Source organism: Hipposideros armiger, unplaced genomic scaffold, assembly GCF_001890085.2.
Source record: "Hipposideros armiger isolate ML-2016 unplaced genomic scaffold, ASM189008v1 scaffold_69, whole genome shotgun sequence".
Classification (NCBI taxonomy): Eukaryota; Metazoa; Chordata; class Mammalia; order Chiroptera; family Hipposideridae; genus Hipposideros; species Hipposideros armiger.
The window spans coordinates 2647947-2666104 of NW_017731419.1; the positions used below are offsets into that span (position 1 = coordinate 2647947).

General features: G+C 50.3%; 1 protein-coding gene across 2 annotated transcripts in view; it reads left to right on the plus strand.

Moving 5' to 3' along the window:
- The first annotated feature begins 2297 nt into the window (after positions 1-2297).
- BDKRB2 (bradykinin receptor B2) overlaps positions 2298-18158 on the plus strand; it is a 29700-nt gene continuing 13839 nt past the window's right edge. For both annotated transcript variants that reach the window (XM_019642436.1, XM_019642437.1), the window contains exon 1: positions 2298-2435. The gene's annotated coding sequence lies outside the window, so the exon portion shown is untranslated. The remainder of the gene's footprint in view (positions 2436-18158) is intronic.

The following is an 18158-nucleotide window of genomic DNA, read 5'->3' on the forward strand; positions in this document are numbered from 1 at the left end:
AAGATGGAAGGGGCTTCATGAGGTCTGTCTGTTCTGACGGGTCTCAACATGCTTTGCATCATAGAAGACCCCTCCAATAATTTGATGAAGGCTCTAGGGCCTCTCTCCTGAGAAAAACACACATATCCCTAGTCCTGTATACCATTTTCGAGGGATGTGGGCTCTGGGCGGCCTGTCCATGGAGCCCTGTGCCCACCTGGGGAGTCAGGACCCTCAGGCTAAAGAGTCCCAATGTGGTAGAAAGGCCAGTGTGCGGAGCAGTCACCTGAGGCACCCCGGTCAGGAAAGGACTTTACTCAAGTGTATGTGACCAGTTCACCACAGCCACTCCAGGCCTAGATCCCAGGCCTCCCCATACACCTTCCTGGGACTCAGTTTCCCCATCCATCTGTATCATCTGTATGTTGATGGAGTTGAAATTGATCACTGGTTTATACTTGGCTCAGAGACGTTACAGGAAAAGGGAAGACAGCAGCGGGGTTCTGACCCTCCTGTCTATCCCCCAGCTCCACTGGGCCCACTTTATCTACTCTCTTTTGAAGGGAAGGTTTTAAGAGTTTCTTTTTTTAAAAAAAGTGTTTGAAAGCCCCTGCACTTTCTAGCTTCTAAGCTTCTGGGAGTGTTAAGTGCTGTGAATTGTGAGTAAGTCTCCAGAGAGAAGCCATGAAAGCCAATCAATATAGAAGTGACAGGAAATCATAGCTAAACATCCCCACAGAAACGGCTGTGTCTCAGGGGAGCACAGACCCTTACGCATCACCAGAAAACAGGACAGGGAAAGGCGTTCAATCTCTGAAAGAGTTTCTGCTGCCACTGTCCCTTGGGAGGCATACATGGCATTAAAAAAAAAAATCAGTACTCCCACTGACCACTTCGCCCCCCTCTGTTTACACCTTCTGTGTAAATGCCCACTGTTTACACCTAAGCTCAGACAACCACATAGGGAAAACAAATAATGGTAAGCAATAAATGTTATATGAAACAAATATATTCACTTACAGAGTGTACCAGCTATCTACCTCAATACCAGAAAGAACAAAACTAATATTTAGGGGTGATCTGCCATGCATCCAATATCCACATCTATTATTTCACTGAATTGAAAAGGAGGCGAGCAGGGTGGTTAAGAACACAGGCTTTGGAGCCAGGCAGCCTGGGTTCCATGAGTGTTAGCTGAGTTGAAGCATTTGTGTGCTTAGAAAGGTGCCTGACACAGAGTAGAAGTTATATACATGTCAGGACTGGGCCAAACAAACTCAAAAACGGTTTGGAGGCTTTGACTCCAAATAAATGATAAAGAAATAAATGATAAAGATTTATTCAAGGGTCTTAGGGTTTGCAAACCACAAACACAACGAGGCGATACCCAGAGTGTTCTGACGGAGAAAGAAAAGCTAAGTTTTTATAGTAAAAAGTATGCTCTTGGGGAGAATCAGTCCTACATTCTTAACCTCTAGGTTGGTCCCAGATGGCCATCCTCCAGATGACCAGTAGTCTGAGTACTGGATGCCAGGTGGTCTGGGTACTGGATGCCAGTCGGTCTGGGTACTGGATGTCAGGCGGTCTGGGTACTGGATGCCAGGCGGTCTGGGTACTGGATGCCAGGCGGTCTGGGTACTGGATGCCAGGAGGTCTGGGTACTGGATGCCAGGTGGTCTCGAGAACCAAACATTCTTTCCTTACCTCTTCAGGGGGTAATCGAAGGGTTATCTGGAGGCCTGATGTATGCCTGGGCATTGAAGCAGGACTGGAAAGTTTAGATGTTTAAGTTCCCAGGCTCGTTAGAACAAGAATAGAATTGGTTCCTCATGCCTCAACCTACCTGATTTTGGTAATTTAGCAGCTCGACTAGAGTGTCTCACTTTCACTTCTTTGCTCTATTCCTCAACTGTTGTTAATCCTCAACACATCGCCTCTAGGTCCGTCACAACCAGCACAGAGAGGTTAAGTCAGTTGCCTGACGGACAGCACTGGGATTGCAATCCAGGACGTGTTTGCTATTCCAAGGCTCTAAAGGGCCACAGTGGTCTACACAATAGAACATTCCTTGGGCTAACCTGGAAATCGTCCTTGTAACTCACCAAGCTCTCTAGGCTCAGAGGGCAGACAGAGAGACCTGAGCATCTGCAGTCATCCCACCTGACTTCTGTGGTCTTAGGTTTTAGAAACTGAAGCCAGTGTGGCTCAGAGCGCTGGGCGGGAGCTCAGGATGAGGCTGGAGGTGGAGGGAGGAAGTACCCAAGAGGGTGATGACATCACAGCCCAGCCCTTGAAAGATGAGCTGTTCCTGCCACCACTGGGGCTCCGGAGCGCTCAGCCAGCCCGCCAGCGGCTCCTCAGAGGGGAGGGAACATCAAGCAGCCCTGCTGGACGCTGGACGCTGGACGCTGGAGGAGGGAGCAACCGAGGTGCCTGCGCAGCTAGCTCTGGACAAGGTGGGTGCCGCGGCAGCAGGGGCTGGTCCAGCCGCCTCACCTATGCTGGGAGGACAGATGGTCCCAGTACAGCGGGAGGGTGGACAGGTGGGTTTTATAGGAGCTGGTTTCCAGGCTGGGAGAAGTTTCCCTCAGGTCCTGGAGGGTTTGGGGAAAGTTATCTTCCTTCCCGAGTCCTGACAAGCGATAAGAAGGGCTCCCAGCAGGAGGAACTGTCGTGTGTGTTTTGGGTTTGTCTTCTTGAATCAGGGCGACAGACAGGCACGTGGGTGTTTGTGTGGGCCATTTAGTAACTTCATTTTTATAGACTCTGGGGGGACACCTTGGACTAAAGCAGCAGAGGAGCCAGTGTGGAGGAGCGGGAATGGACGCGGGGCTTAGACTGCAGAACCTGGCTTTTTACTCACCTATGCTGCTGCTCTTTGGCCCTGTGTGACTTTGGACACTTACTTAACCTCTCTGAGCCTCAGTTGACCTGTCTGCAAAGTACTCTGCTGACCTGCTGCCCGGGTGGGCAGGGGTTAAGTCAGACCACAGATGGAAGGGGGTTGTAAATCTTGGCAGATGTACATTATGGTGGGGGTGAGTTTAACCCCTGTCCCGGTCCAAGACAACGGGATAAAAAGGTGCAGTGGTTCAGAGCAGGGGCTTTGCATCCAGCCCTGGGTTGGAATCCCAGCTCTGCTTCCATCCACTGGGTGACATTTTTAACCAAAAATGTTCCCCATTGCTTGAGCCGTAGAGATGGCCTGGCAGGGGTTTGCAAAGATGGACATGGACTCATACCTGTGAGGTGCCACACATGCAGTTGGTGCTCAATAAAGAGTAGCCATTATTAGAGCTGCTGAGGGTGAGTCGTTTCATGAACCTGGGTGGGGGTGAGCAATGGGCGTGGCTCCCTGGCAGGTTAGAATGTGCCTCGTTGAGTCACAGGCTGCCTGCGGCTCCTGTCAGCCCACAGGAAGTGGGAGCTCTGACACAGGTGTAGGGCAATGGAGGACCCTGGGCTCCTCCCACCTCTTAGTCCTTCTCTGAGCGACCCCCGAGGACACGGCCCGCCCCCTCCCATCCTCGGAGGAAAACCATCTGTGTCCCTCTGGACCTTGGCAGCAGTGGGGGTGATGGGGACACACTGAAATCGCGAGCCCCACAAGCTTGAAGAAAGCGTTTGCTGCTTTCCTCCAGCTTGGGGTGGGAGTCAGGTGGGGGGTGGGGAAGAGCCAGGAGAAGGGGTTTTGGAAAACACCGGAAACAAAGCTCCCATACTGGCCTCACAGAAAGAACCTCAGGCTCTCATCCCGGCTCTGCCCTGAACTCACACACCCCTGCAGTCACGTGCTTCCCGGGCCCTCCTGGAAGGGATGAGGAAACTGAGTCTCAAAGCAGGGATGTCACCTAGCGAAGCCCTGTGCTCAGTGTCGGGGAGATGCCTCAACCTCTGTGGGACTCAGGCGAAGGTTTAGATGACTGACTGAGCCTGGATGGTGAGGCTAAGGATTAGACCAAACTCAGGAGATGCTGCCTGGTGGCACCAACCAGGGGAAATAGCTGTGCCGTGTGGCCTCTGCTAACAGTGACTATCTGGATTAAGAGTTCAGAGGGGTCTGAGGGTAACCCCAAGGGCTGCCCCTCTCGGCAGTGCAGCCTTGTAGTCAGGGAGGGGTCCACCTGGGCAGGGGAGAGTGCCCTGCAGACGCAGGGAACCCTGAAAGCAGGGGTTTTGTCTGTCCATTCATAGCTGCCTCCCCTGCACTGAGAACAGTGCCTAGCGTAACGTGGACTCTGGTCAGTATTTGCTGAGTGACTGGATGGATGGATGGATGGATGGACGGACGGATGGTTGGCTAAATAAACATCGGTCACAGAGCAGGCACTAAAACCATGCAGAGCATATTACTAAGTGAAAGAAGCCAGACTGGTATCGGTCTTTCTCTCTCTGACTTATTTCACTCAGCATAATACCCTCTAGATCCATCCATGTTGTTGCCAATGGAAGACTTCATTCATTTTTGTGGCTGAGTAATATTCCATGATATGTATGTATGTATGTGTATAGATATATCTATATATATATGTGTGTGTGTGCGCACACACACACACACACACACACACACATCTTCTTTATCCAAGAACAAAATAAATGAACAAAGCAGAAGCAGACTCATAGACACAGAGAACAAAAGTTACCAGAGGGGAGGGAGTTTGGGGGCTGGGTGAAAAAGGGGAAGGGGAAGACATACAAATTGGTAGTTACAAGATAGCCATGGGATATGGAATACAGCATAAGGAATATAGTAAATAATATTGTAATATCTATGTATTGTGCCAGGTGGGTATTAGACTAGTCATGGGGATCGCTGCATAAATTATATAAATGCCTAGCCACTATGCTGTACACCTGAAACTAATATTGAATGTCAACTGTAACTGAAAAATTAATAATTAAAAATAATAACAATAAAGGTGCTATTTACCTAGTAACACAATGAGATAAAATTGTCTGAATGTGTTGGTTGTGTATGGAATACTACATGCACCAAAGAGAAAATAAACTATTTTTTCCTTATCAGAAAGAGAGAGAGAGAAAGAGAGAGAGAGAGAGAGAGAGAGAGAGAGAGAGAGAGAGAGAGAGACCAGACTGAAAAGCCAACATACTGTAGGATTCCAATTATACAGCATTCTGGAAAAGGCAAAACTATGGAGACGGTAAAAAGATCAGTAGTTGCCAGAGCTGGGGAGAGAGGGATGAATAAGCGGAGCACAGAGGGTGTTTAGGGCAGTGAAATACCCCGTGTGATACCATAATGGTGGACCCATCTCGTTATACATTTGTCCAATAGAACACGAACACCAAGAGTGAACCCCAATGTAAACTATGGACTTTGGGTGATAATAATGTGTCAATGTCGGTTCATCAATTGTAATAAATGCCCTACTACGGAGGGGGATGTGGATAGTGGGGGAGGCTGTGCATGTGTGTGTGTCGGGGGGGTTGGAGCTATACGGGAAATCTCTGAACTTTTCACTCAGTTCTTCTGTGACTCGAAAGCTGCTCTAAAAACTAAAGTCTATTTTTTAAAAAAGAAAAGAAAGAAGCACACAGAGCAGTCCTGTGTGTTGCTTGGAGGACTCGGAAGGCTTTTGGAGAATCTCAGAGCCACGAGTCAAATGGTCAGAACTTACTAACACGGATACCCAGCGTGCATCCCTCCCAGTGCCCACCTGGCCCAGGAACCCCCCGACCCCTGAGTCTGCATCTTAGTGTGCATGCCTCCAGATCCCAGAGGCAAAAAGCTCACTAATGGACAAGGCACATGCTCCATCCAAGGGGAGCTGTACTGTTAAAAAGTCCTCCCTCAGACAGACGCTGAACCCCTCTGCCGCTGAGCCGTGGTCCGCTTGCTGTTTCTTGGAGGTGGATTGATCATTCCAATCTTCACTGGTCCCCTCTGAGCTGAATGTCCACACGCCTTAGTCAAGACACGCTTTCCAGAACAAACCCAAGGGGTCAGGTATTTCTTTGGCTCTGTCATCCAAGTGGGATCTGCAGGGTTCTGGAGGCTAGAAAAATGTGAAACCCCCCCCCAAAAAAAAACATCATCACAGTGCAAAGCAGGCTGGAACAAACACAGGCTCTCAAATTCTGACTGTTTATCGGCTAGAGAAGCTCTCTGAGCCTCAGCTTTCTCACCTGTCCAATGGGGCTAATCCTTCCTGGTTCTGGAGACCGCAGTGAGGGCTAACTCAGATGGTGCTGGCGATGTGCAAGCAGGTGCCAAGCTCCCCGCAGGTGCCCACCTAGCAGAGGGACGGCCTACGGGGCCAGGAACAAGGGCCTGTCACTATCAGAGGCGCTGTCTTTGCCCTGCAGTGGGGTCACTGTGGCTTTGGGGATCCCCAGGAAAAGGGCACCCCCAGCATGTGCACGCTCATGTCCCTAGGCCATGCATCTGTGGGTGGTGCCAGCTAAAGCCCTGACACACTTCCCTGCAGGCTCCAACTTTCCACCCCCAACCCCAATGCCTTGGGCCCCTCTGATCGCTGTGGCCAGTGGAGCGCCGTGAGGTGGAGCGCAGAGCACTGGCTTCTGGACCCCAATCCAAATCCACTAGCTAGCTGCGTGACCTCAGGCAAGTCACTTTGCTCCTCTGAGCCTCACGGGTCCACGTCTGAAAATCAGCAGGGCCTGTGCCGGGTATCTCGTGGGGGGTTGTAAACAATAGTGCCGGGTGCTGGCCCCGCCCCGCCTCGTCTGTGTTTGTTATGGTGCTGATTGTACCCATGACACCACATCCTCTCCCCTTTCCTGCGGGTCCCCAAGCGACCGGACTCCAGGGCAGTGCGGCCGCACGCGGAGAGACTAATGATTTCTAAACTTTGTTGTGCATCTAAGTCACCTGGAGATTGGTCCCCCACATAGACGCCAGGGCCCTTCCCTGGGACGGGGACTTGGAGGTCTGGGTACCCACAGACTTGCTAACATCTCCAGTGGTTTTTCAAGCAGGTGGGCCTCCATCCACACTTTGAGACAAACTGCCTTAGCAAAGGCCTTTCTGAGGGGAGCGAACTTGAGAGGAACTCAAGTCCTGTTCCTGCCCTGGACCCCAAAGCCACCCTCCCAGGCTCCTCTTAGTCCCCACAGCCGAGCGATTTGGGATGCCCAAACCCTGGCACTGGGGCTCCATCACTGCCTCCGCTCCACCTCATCTCAGGATGATGGACACCCTCTCCCTGAGAACTCAGGGCCTCAGACATCTCCCAGCTCAGCTCCCTGGAGGTAGATCTGGGCCTCACGCTCTGGGAAGTGTCAGGCTGTGTCCCGCCTTCCCACCCAACTGGAAGCCCCTTGAGGGAAAACACGGAACCCAGCCCAGCGCGTGGCACCTACTGTGCACCTAGAACGCGCCCACAGGGTGACATCCTGACCATGGAGGGGAAGCTCTCAGGGGTCCTTCCGGAGCCCCTGAGATAGCACCTTCCAGCCAAATCGGAGATTAATCCCACTAAATAATTCAAGAAAAGGAAAGACGTCTTATAGAACAAATTCGTGTGATCAATAACACCAGTAAAATTCTGAGGTATTGCCAACCAATTGGTGTAATGTGATTATGGAGCTTAGTAACTGCTTAGAAAGGATGCCTAAAATAGAAAAGACAAAGATTAGGTAATAATATGGAACTAAAATTTATCATTATTGTAACTAAATTAAGTGAGGAGATGAAGGGAAGGGAGAAGAAAAAGTGTGCTATTGCCCAGAAGAATAGTTATTTTCCTATTCCCAACGCTCATAGAGAGAGACAGATTTTAACATATTCGTTAAAAGTTTAAAGATAGCCATTAAAAGATTAGAAGAGTATATATAAATTATAATATATTATACTTATAATATATTTACTATAAGTTATAATAAATTAAATTACTTTGTACTCTACAAAGAAGATACATTCCAAGGAACATTTTCAGAAATTGATATTTTTTTAGGCCCTAAAGAAAACCTCCATATAGTCCCAGATGTAGAACTCTTATCTGCTGTGTCACCTGACCATACTACAGAAATTAACATTGAACAGAGAAACTAGCATCACAAACCGCTTGAAAACTTTAGAAAACATTCTTCCTCAGAACTCTTCCATCAGAGATCATTAAGACAGAAATTATAGATATTTGAGAAGTGACCAACTGCAAGACCCCTACTAACCAAATGATGGGAGGCCGCCAAAGCCCTACTCACAGGAAAACTCATGCCATTCATTTTTTATTATTATTAAACAAGGAAGGTTGCCAGTAAATGAATAAAATGTTCCACTTACGAAGCTAGATGGAATAGCTCCCAGGCTTAAAAAAGTAGAAGAAAGAACGAAAGAAAGAAAAAGAGAAGTAGAAAAAAAGCAATGACGAAACAAAATGATTAGAGAGGAAAAAAAGCATCAGTCTCAGCAGTCCATCCAAGGAAAAACCAAGAGCTGGCTCTTTGACTAGAGGGGAGGAGGAGGGACATGTGCTACGCAGAGAACTGCAGTAAGCTGCAGGGACAGAGCAGTGAGCGTCTACTTCACTTGGTGGTCAAGTGCCGCCTGCAACCACAGGTGGGCCCAGCATCCCAGCCTTTTCCTGAGCATGCTGAGGGGTGGGGGGCAGGGAGATCTGACAGGAAGGGTGTTTCCACCTGCCCAGGAAAGGTCTCCTTTCCTCCTGCCACCCCACCCAGTTCCCTGGAAGGGTCCTATGCCCCTGAGCAGAAGACGCCTCACCTACACAGAGGTCTCAGTCAGATCGCACTGATCAACAGGCTGAGAGACGTACTAAATGTCTGGCCATCAGTATTTTTTAAAAGAGTCAATATTTTTAGAACTTGGGACATTTCAGGTAAAAATTCAAATTCCCAGTGTCTCTAGAATTGCAGGTAAAAATTCAAATTCCCAGTGTCTCTATATCTATGGCTCTGGCAAGGCTGAACTTGAACCGCCACCGCCGCCCCCCCCCCCGCCCCTTGGGTGAGGCCTTGGCCCTCCAGGCGCCCACAGCGCCCACCCCTCACACAGCCCCAGCACTTGTTCTTACCTCCAGCCCCTCCACCTGGACAGGTCCTGTCGACATTTGAATTTGAGGCCCTGCTTTGCACCTGCAGACCTTGAGTGGCACATGCCCAGGAAAGGGCCACCGAGGCAGGCCTGAGCCAGTCACGACTGGGAGAAAGAGCTTTCTTAGAGTGTATTTACAAGGGCTAGGACTGGGGAGGGGGCATCGCTGCCCCCAACACACACCCACTCTCCACATGCTCACTGGAAAGAAAATCCCACCTAAGAGAGGAAAGGCAGCCTCCACCCTGCACCGGACTCTGGGGGTCAAACCATAAAATGGCCTGTGGAGTGCTACAGAGTGCCTTAAAGATGGAGCAGCTCCCAGGCCTAAGGCAGGAACACCCAACAGTGCAGTTGAAGTCTGACTTTCTAAGTAAGGAAGAGGAAAAGCCAGCATGAAACTGAGGACAAACTAAACAACTCAGAACTAAGCACGCTAGGCTCTCGGATGCTTCTGGGCCATCGTTCATGCTGTTCCCATGCCTACAATGCTTTTCCTCATTCTCCTCCAGCTTCTTCACCTGCCTTATTCCTACTCATCTTTTAAGATGAAGGGGTCTCCCCTTCCAGGAAGCCTCCTTGCCCCTTCCCAGCAGGGTTAGGTCCCTCCTTGGTGACCCCAAAACTGCCTGCGGCCCCTCGATGACAGCACTGTGTTGTGGTTGTGTGTATCTGTCACTCTTGACAGCCTATGAGCCCCCTCGCCTCAAAGGCCAGGGCCTTATCTTATCCATCTGCTCAGCCCCAGCACCCAGCTCACATCATATCTATATCTATATCTATATCTATATCTATATCTATATCTATATCTATCTATCTTATTAGTTCTGTTTCACTGGAGAACCACACACACACACACACACACACACACACACACACACACACACACACACACACCACACTGCCTCTCTGCTGCCTACACATGTCTAGAAGGCCTGGGTTGTCTTGTGAGCAGGTTTCAGTGTCTTTCAGCAGGGGGTTAGACCCAGGTAAATCTGAGGGTGCCCAAGTCGGGGAAGGGGAGGCAGCGGGGTAGTCAGGGCACAGAGACTGACCATGCCACATAGAAGGGTATCTCAGCCCCACCTCTGGGCACCTGTGCCATCCAAAACTATCACATGTGTGCCTTCTGATCAACCTGCAAGGCAGGGATGGTCTCCCCACTCGAGAGGGGAAGCAGCTAGCCAGGAGCTGAGCTGGGTGGGTGGGAACCTGGCCTGGGTCTTCACGCGAGGATACTGTGCCTCCCTGGATAGGTAAAGGTGTCAAGGTAGGAACTCCTGAGGTGTGCTGAGGCCAGTGAGGGGACCAGCCCCGTTGCTGGGTGGGGAGGCCGGGGCTAGAGACGCTGGTGGGAGCCTCAGGCTGCTGCCTGGGCGCTAACCCCCCTGACTGGGATGCCTTACATGTCCCTGGCAACGGACCCATGTGTTTACTGTGAGGATAAATATCATTTGTGGGAGGTTCCTTGCAAGTGTCCTGGGGACTGTCTTCCTGGACTGTGGTAGCTGTGGCTGAGGGGTGGCGGTGGGGACACCTGGGCAATATTCCGTTACACAGCAGGCTTGCCTCACATGCCTGAGCTGGCCTGACAGGGTGGCAAGGTGAGGCAGCCAGATAAACTAGACGTGAGGGGCTGGGGGAGAGCAGCAGGCAACACACAAAGGAAGAAAACTCAGGCAGGCTTCTGGTTTTCTACAGTGGCAAATACATCAGACCCCAACAGAGGGCCATCTACAGGCTTAGGAGAGAAACAGGGGTGACACTGAGTGGCCCTTCATGAACAAAGGCAGCAGAGAGATGTTCACAGGGGACAGGGCTCCAACATGCCACCCCTGCAACCATCATGAGAAAATCACTCACACCTGACCCACGTGACAGAGGCATGAATTGAAATGAAGAACAGAGGCTGGGGAAAGATTTGCTTCTGTCCTTTTCCTTTGTTTCATTGGGACCTCAAATTCAGAAATCCGCCCAAACCCTGTGACAATGAGTGGCTTTTGCAGCCCAGAAGGAAACCCCATCTTCTCAGAGCTCCCCTCAGCGACAACTCCTCTGGATGCTTTCTCCTGGGTTGTTAGTTAGAAGCCCGCTAACATCACCTGCTCAGGACTGGGGGTTGGGTAAAACAGAAAACCATTGAAGAAACAGTTCATAAACACTTAAACATTTCCTTTGAAACCAAAACACAATTGCGCAATTATTTACCAGTCTTTATGTAAGCAATCTCTTCCCGTGGAGTGTGCGTGGGCTGATTATCTTTCTTACATAAGCTAACCCATAATTCATTCCCTGTTTAGAAAAGAAATAGGAGAAAACCCTAGGCTTATGTAAATGTTTTCATTACAAAAGGAATATATGTTCTTTGTAGAAAAATTGGAGGCTACTACAAAGAATACAGAAAACACAAAAAGCAACCCAGGATTCCAGGCTCAAAGGCAACCGCCAACAGGAATAGTTTGGTAGTTTGCCTTTCAGAGTTTTCTCTACTGTGTTGTGTATACAAGTTAGTGTCCAGCTGTTTTCCCACTTGGCCTGCTAGCAGACGTATTCTCTTTTTTTTGGGTGAACTCTTTGGAGCATTATTATTTTTCACCTATTTAACCAGTTCCCTAGTCCTAAACATTTTAGTTTTTCTTATTTTCCTCTTCTAAAAGATGATGAATATCTCTCTGCATGTAGCTTTTCCTGTCCTGTTGTTTATTTTCAGAAATACCACACACAAAGGAAAGGGTATTCTCTTTTTTAGCGTCCTTGATTTGCTTTATCAAATTATCCAAAAATTGAATTTTCTGGAGACAGGTTTGGGAGCCATTCCACCTTCCCCTGCCTGACCTATGCAGAGGAGACATCAAGCTGCCATTGCCTGCCTCCCTCTGTCTGTGACTGGCCCATTAAACACTTGCAAACCAGATTGTTTTTATGTTGTCTTGGCTTTGTGGGTTCCTGCAGGCATCATGGCCAGGCAGCCAGAGGCTGGAGATAGGGAGTTGGCATGTCATCGGCCTCAAACTCCTTATAATAGTAATCCCTAATATTAATTGAGCACCTACTAATATCCAGTACAAGTCATTGACAGAAAACTGAGGTTCAGGGGGGTAAGGGACGTGGCAGTAGGCAGAGACACAGAGCCGGGCCCCTCCCCACTGTGCCAGGCTTCAGAGCAGTGTGTGTGTGTGTGGGGGGGGGGAGCAGCTTGGGCATGGCATCTGCGTGGACAGATTCTCAGCGAGCCCTGCAAGGCACCTCAGAGCCTTTGTTTCTCATCCGCAAATTGTGAAATACAAGGAGACTAGCCAAACTCATGCATGTCAGAAATTCTCCTGGATTCCAGCTCAGGAAGTGGGAATTTTCCACCTGCATTAGCACCAGAAATGATCAACGCAGGGTCCCTGCACCCCAGACAGTGTCTGCAAAGGCTCCAGAGCCCTGGGCCAGGTCATCAGGTCAAAAGACCCCATGTGCCCGCTGAGCTGCCAACCACAGTTCTTCTGCAGGACTACATAGCAGAGAGAACAGTGTTCTTCTGTTCACCACCCTCCCCCCCCTCGTACCCCACAAGAGGAAGGCAGCTGGTCGGTCAAATCTGCCTGTCGCCTCCTAGCCCTCTGGCAGCCCTGGCCCCAGGCTGACATTTGACCATCAGGCCACCTCTCTGGGACCCCTGAGAAGAGAGCAGACCTTGAGGGTGAGGAGTCCCCAGGCTCTGGGAAGGCAGCCCCTCAGCTAGGGTGGGGGGATCTGAGCCCCAAACTCTAGGCCCTTCCAGCGGGTCTGCTTTATACTCTTGAGCTCAATTTGGCTCTTTCTTGGTTCTTTTTATCTCTCTGGTGGCTTTGAGCCTGTAGTCTTAGTTGGATAAATCACTTTGCTGACCCTTGGTGTGTAAGATAGGCATAACAGGCCCCTGACAGGACAGGCATGTCACCCTTTCTGGAATCCATCTCCCCTTCGCTTGGTGTCTCCCTCAATCTACCATCCCTCTATCGCCCCCTCCTGCATCTCCCCCTCCCTGCATCTCCCCCTCCATCTCTCCTTCCCTCCATCTCCGCCTCCCTCTATCTCCCCTTTCTTCACAGGGGAGGTTATCACCATTTTACTAAGAGGCTAAATCACCTGCCCCTGGTCATCCAGCTGACAAATCAAGACAGCTCCAGGTTTGCCTGGCTCCCGAGTCCAGGCGTGATGTGAACACCTGTGCTGAGGACTCAGGACCAACTTTTCCCATCCTCCCTGCGTCTCCATTCTTGGCAGGTGCCAGACCCATTCCTCTGCAGAACAATCCTACGAAACATGCTCCCCTCCTTCTCTTTCCTAGAAAAGGTCCAACATTGCTAGAACTGGAGCCCTGGAATTCTGAAGGCTGACTCCCTAATTAACCGGTTCCACCTGCAGCAGAATTAGGCAGTGGTCACATGGCTGGGGCAAGGCTTTCACTTGACTGTGGCTTTGACTTGGGCAGAACTGACGGGGTGGGGCCAAGACCCGGGCTCCTCAGAGCCTTCGGGGAGCAGGGCAGGGAGGCACGCTGATGTGCCACGCCTAGGGAAGGGGAACTTGCTAAGACTGACTCATTTCGCCCATCTCCATAAGTCTTTGGATGCCAGCGTGAGAGGAGATGAACCCCTGAAAAGGCGGTGTGCCAATCCCGTTGCCTCTGCTTGCTTGCTCCTCAGGATGGGGAGCTCACTGCTTCCCCACGTCAACTTAGTTCCTCTTTAAGGACATGGTTACACAAGGGTCTCCAGACTCCTCTATTACAACCGCTCACTCTCCCAGTGAGAAAATGAAGGCCCAGAGATGTCAAGGCATTTATCCAAAGTCACTCCTGCCACTCAGGGATGGAGGCAGAATTAGAACCCAGGGCCCTGATGCCCAGACACACCCCTTCCACCATTTTGTTGTAGGGTCTCAGACAAGGGCAGGATCTCTGCTGACTAAGAGGTCAGGGGAAGCTTCTTAGAGGAAGTAACATTTGAGATGGTCCTAAAGGATGGCATTAGGATGTGGCTTGATGGCTCAGCGTTTTTTGTCCTGCCCGCCACGTCTGTGCTCCATCCTGCTCTACCTCACGCTGACCATGGCGAGTAGGGAATAGGAGTTTATTGAGTGAATGAATGAATGGGTAAGAGGGCCACTCCCAGGAGGAGAACGGGCAGTGACATAGGTTCCTTTAGAGCCAAGGGCATCTTCTGCGGAGCCTTTAGACCCCAAATATCACTGTGCGCAGAAAAGGACACAACCCTGCCTGCCTCAAATTCGGTGCCCTCCACCACCCCTCTTGCACAGGCCGTGGAGCCCTGGGCAAGACCCACACGACTTTGTGCCTCCAAGTACAGCTTTTTCCTCTGCAGCTGGCTCAGAGTCACCATTTATTGTGTCTTCCTGCCCCTTGTTTTGTAAACCAGGCTGAGCGACAAAAGGTCACAGCACACACTTGCAGGCCAGCCGCCAGCTTGGTGGAGGCTCCTGGCCAGTTGCGCTCTCCTCCCGCCCCAGCAGCAGGACCAGTGCCACCTCCAGGACCTCCAGGACCTTCAGGGAGCTGGAGAGTTGGCGGGAGATGAAAGCATTCCTCTGTACACCCAAGCCTGGGCCGCTCTGAGCAATCGCTTTTCTGGAAAACACACTCCCTCTGGATCCAGAGCCTTTTTTTTTTTCTCACATGGTTTTGGCTTTTGCTGTCTTGCAAGGATTTCTATTTCTTCCCATTACAAACGATTTACATACATAGCACAGAAACCCTGGGCCATACAGGAATGTAGAAACAGGACATCTTTCTAATCACCCGCAGGCAGCTGCTCTGAAGGCTTGGCGTATGCCCCACCACACCCTGGCATGGGCTGCGGGCCAGGGGTGTGGGCTTTAAACACGTTCACAGTCAGATAATATTAGAGCACAGTTCTGTCTTCCACACAGAAGGGAGCAGCTGTGAGATGACAAAGAAGAAGAGGGAGCCTGGGTAGCAGGATTCCAGGACCTGGGTTCGAGGTTGAGCTCTGCCACTACCTGGCTGTGTGTCCTGGGAGGATGCCATTCGTCTCTGGCCCTGTCCACTTCTGTTACTTGAGGGGATCTAATGATAATAGTGCCCAAGAGCCCCTCCCACCTACTATTCCAGGATCCTGTCAGATTAATTCTGGAAGAGCTTCCAGGGGTGGAGGGAAGAAGGAAGGAAAACTATGCCTGGGTACAAGAATCCCATGCTTCAATTAAGACAGCACCTTGGGCTCTGTTCCCAATGCCCCCAGACCTGTGAGTGCTTCCAGGCCCCTGGCCACCTCTGGCCCAGACCAGACCCCTAAAAGGCCACTCTGGCTGGAGACAGGCAGAACCTTGGCTCTTTGTGCAGGCTGGCATTTATTGGTTGTATGGCTTTACATGTCTCATCGCCTCTCTAAGCCTCAGTTTCCCCCTCTGTAAACGAGAGGGTGGAGGTAGGTTGAATTTTTTTCTTTTTAAGCGAACTCTTTCCTCCAATAAAATTGCTTGCAGAAACCTGACCTAGAGCGGAGAGGAAGGGGACACTGATATTTATGGATTGTTCTATGCACTTTCCATTCATTAACCTTCGTATCCTCGCAGCAACCCCAGTAGGTGCTGTTAGCAGCCCCATTCGACGAAGAGACTGAAGTTCTGAGCAGTTGAGCAGCTTGTCCAAGGTTATGCATAGCTAGTAAGTGCTGGAGCTCGGATTCTGACCTGGTTGGATGTGAGTCATGAAGTCCCAAATCCTTCGTCTTTCCTGTCTGTCTGCCAAGCTCTTTCCAAGCCCCCAATCAAAGAGGCTGGTGAGATTGAGACATTGAGGTTTCCTGTCTCAGGAAACCCTCAGCACCAAAGCATCCAATGACCAAGGCCCAGGGTCTGCCCGTTTCCCAGTCCTGTGCTGCTCCCCCAGCCGCCCCCGTATGGCCAGCCCAGCCCCTGCCTGAGCTGCTCCCCTGCACAGAGCTTCTTCCCTGGAAGGATGAAGCCATTGCACCCTCCCCAGGCTGGGTACAGTCAGGCCTACAAACCCACCTAATCCCTCCACTATCGCGTGGGGTTCTCTGCCCCAGGTGCCCTTTGCCGGGTAGCAGGTGGTCTGGTGAAAGAGAAATGCCTTGGAGGTTGGACCCACGCAGACCTGAGTTGGAATCCTGGCCCTGCTCTGGCTGGCTGTGTGAGCTTGAACTGTCTCTGCTTAATTTGCTACGCCTCTGCCTTTTTATCGGAAACGTGAGAAGACTAATGCATCAGCCACACAGTGTGGTATTGAAGATGTGACAGGCAGGACACACAGAGAGTTCTCCCATTTCCTTCTGCCTCTACCCTTCAAATGTGTCTGCTGGGCAGAAGAGAAATAACTCTGCCCTCTATTAGTCAGTCAACGATCAATTCTTGAGCACCTACTACTAGGCGTCAGGCACTCAACAGAGAAAGGAAAAAGCAACACAAGCAACTCTAATCGACGTGCCCTAAATAAATGTCATGGAGAAGGAAGATGGGAAGAGGAGGGAGAGAACGCCACTGCTGGAGGGAGTTCAACCAGAGAAAAAAACCGGTAGGAGATGTGTATTAAGAGATTAATTATGAGGAATATGTGATTGTAGGACTGGCTAGGCAAGTCTGAAACCCATCAGGAAGGGCAGGCATGGACTGAAGCTGCTGCTCACAAGCAGAAGTTCTTCTTCTGGGAAACCAGGGCTCTTCTCAGAATTAAGGCCTTTCGCTTGTTTAGATCGGGCCCACCCACACCATCCAGGCCCATGTCCTTACTTAATGTCAACTGATGCTGGACGTTAATTATTTCTACAAAATGCACCCATAGCAACACCTAGATGGATGTGAGGTTGAATAACCGGGGGCTGTAGCCTAGCTGAGTTGACACATAAAACTGACCATCGCAAGGCACCTAGGGGGTGCTCCGTGGAAAGATTAGTAATTGAGCGAGTCTCAACTTCAACAGGCAGAAGGCAGGGAAGGCCATTCACGCAGAGGGCACAGCCCCGGCAAAGGCAGAGGTGGTGGGAACGTAGGAAATGTCCTCGGGGAACGGGCATGGGTCAGTGTGGCTGGGGCACTATGAAAATGAATTACACACAGAGGGGTTGGAATAAAGGAATGGCTTAATAAATAACAAATTAAACAAATACAATGCCTTTTTTAAAGGCGTCATTATGACAACCACGGAACAACATGGAAAAAATGCCCTTGATTTGACATTCCGTGTAAAACACGGGAGAATGTGGTTGAATGTGGATACGAAAGGAGCTGTGTCTAAACAGGATAGACTTCTGGGAGATTTTAATAGTTTTAAATGATCTTTACTGGGGTTATATTATCTTTAAAAACAAAAAGGGAGATTTTATTTTATTTTTTTTAAGGAGAGGGAGTGGAGTCAGGATGTCAGATGAAATTGCTCATTCATTAAAACTACAAAACCTAACCTGGGGACAAGAAACAAAACATGCTGAGCAGAGTAACCTACCCATAACCAACAAGAAAAAGACAAAAACATCAATGAGACCCCGGGTGTCTGAGGGTGGGCAGAGTCAGGTAAGCATACCCTGTCCACTGCCGCAGAAAGCAGGATGGGTGAGGGGCTCTGCTTCTCAAGGCGGCTCCCCCACTTCCTCCCGTAAATGTTTCCAAAACATCCCAGGCCCATAAAGTGTCCAAATACTGGAAGGGCCCCCATGCATGTGTCCAGGGTTGAATTGGATCGTCTAATTCAGCTCTCTCAAGGGGTTCCTGGAACAGAGCTTGACCCCAGAACCCCATCTTTCCTGTACAGACAGTTTGGGCTGTTTTTCAGGGAAAAACAGAAACCGGCTCCTTGGAAACTCTCCCTTCTTCTCCCTGATACTGAGGCTGATGCGGTGCCTGAGGCCTCATTGCCTGCCCCGCCCCCCACCCCAAGCCCATTTGCTGTGGCTTGTTTATCTTTGTGGCCTCTCTCTCTAAACAGCGTCTTCACTCAGTCATCACGTAAAACAGATTTTAGAGGAAAATATTTATTCTGGGGAGGTGTCCCGGGAAGGGTCCTGAATAGGGTTTGGGAGACCTCGGTTCTCTCTAGTTCTGGCCTTGACTCTGACTTGCTGGGTGGTCTGAGAAATTTTCCTGATTTATGGAGCAAATGTTTTTGTAAGAAATT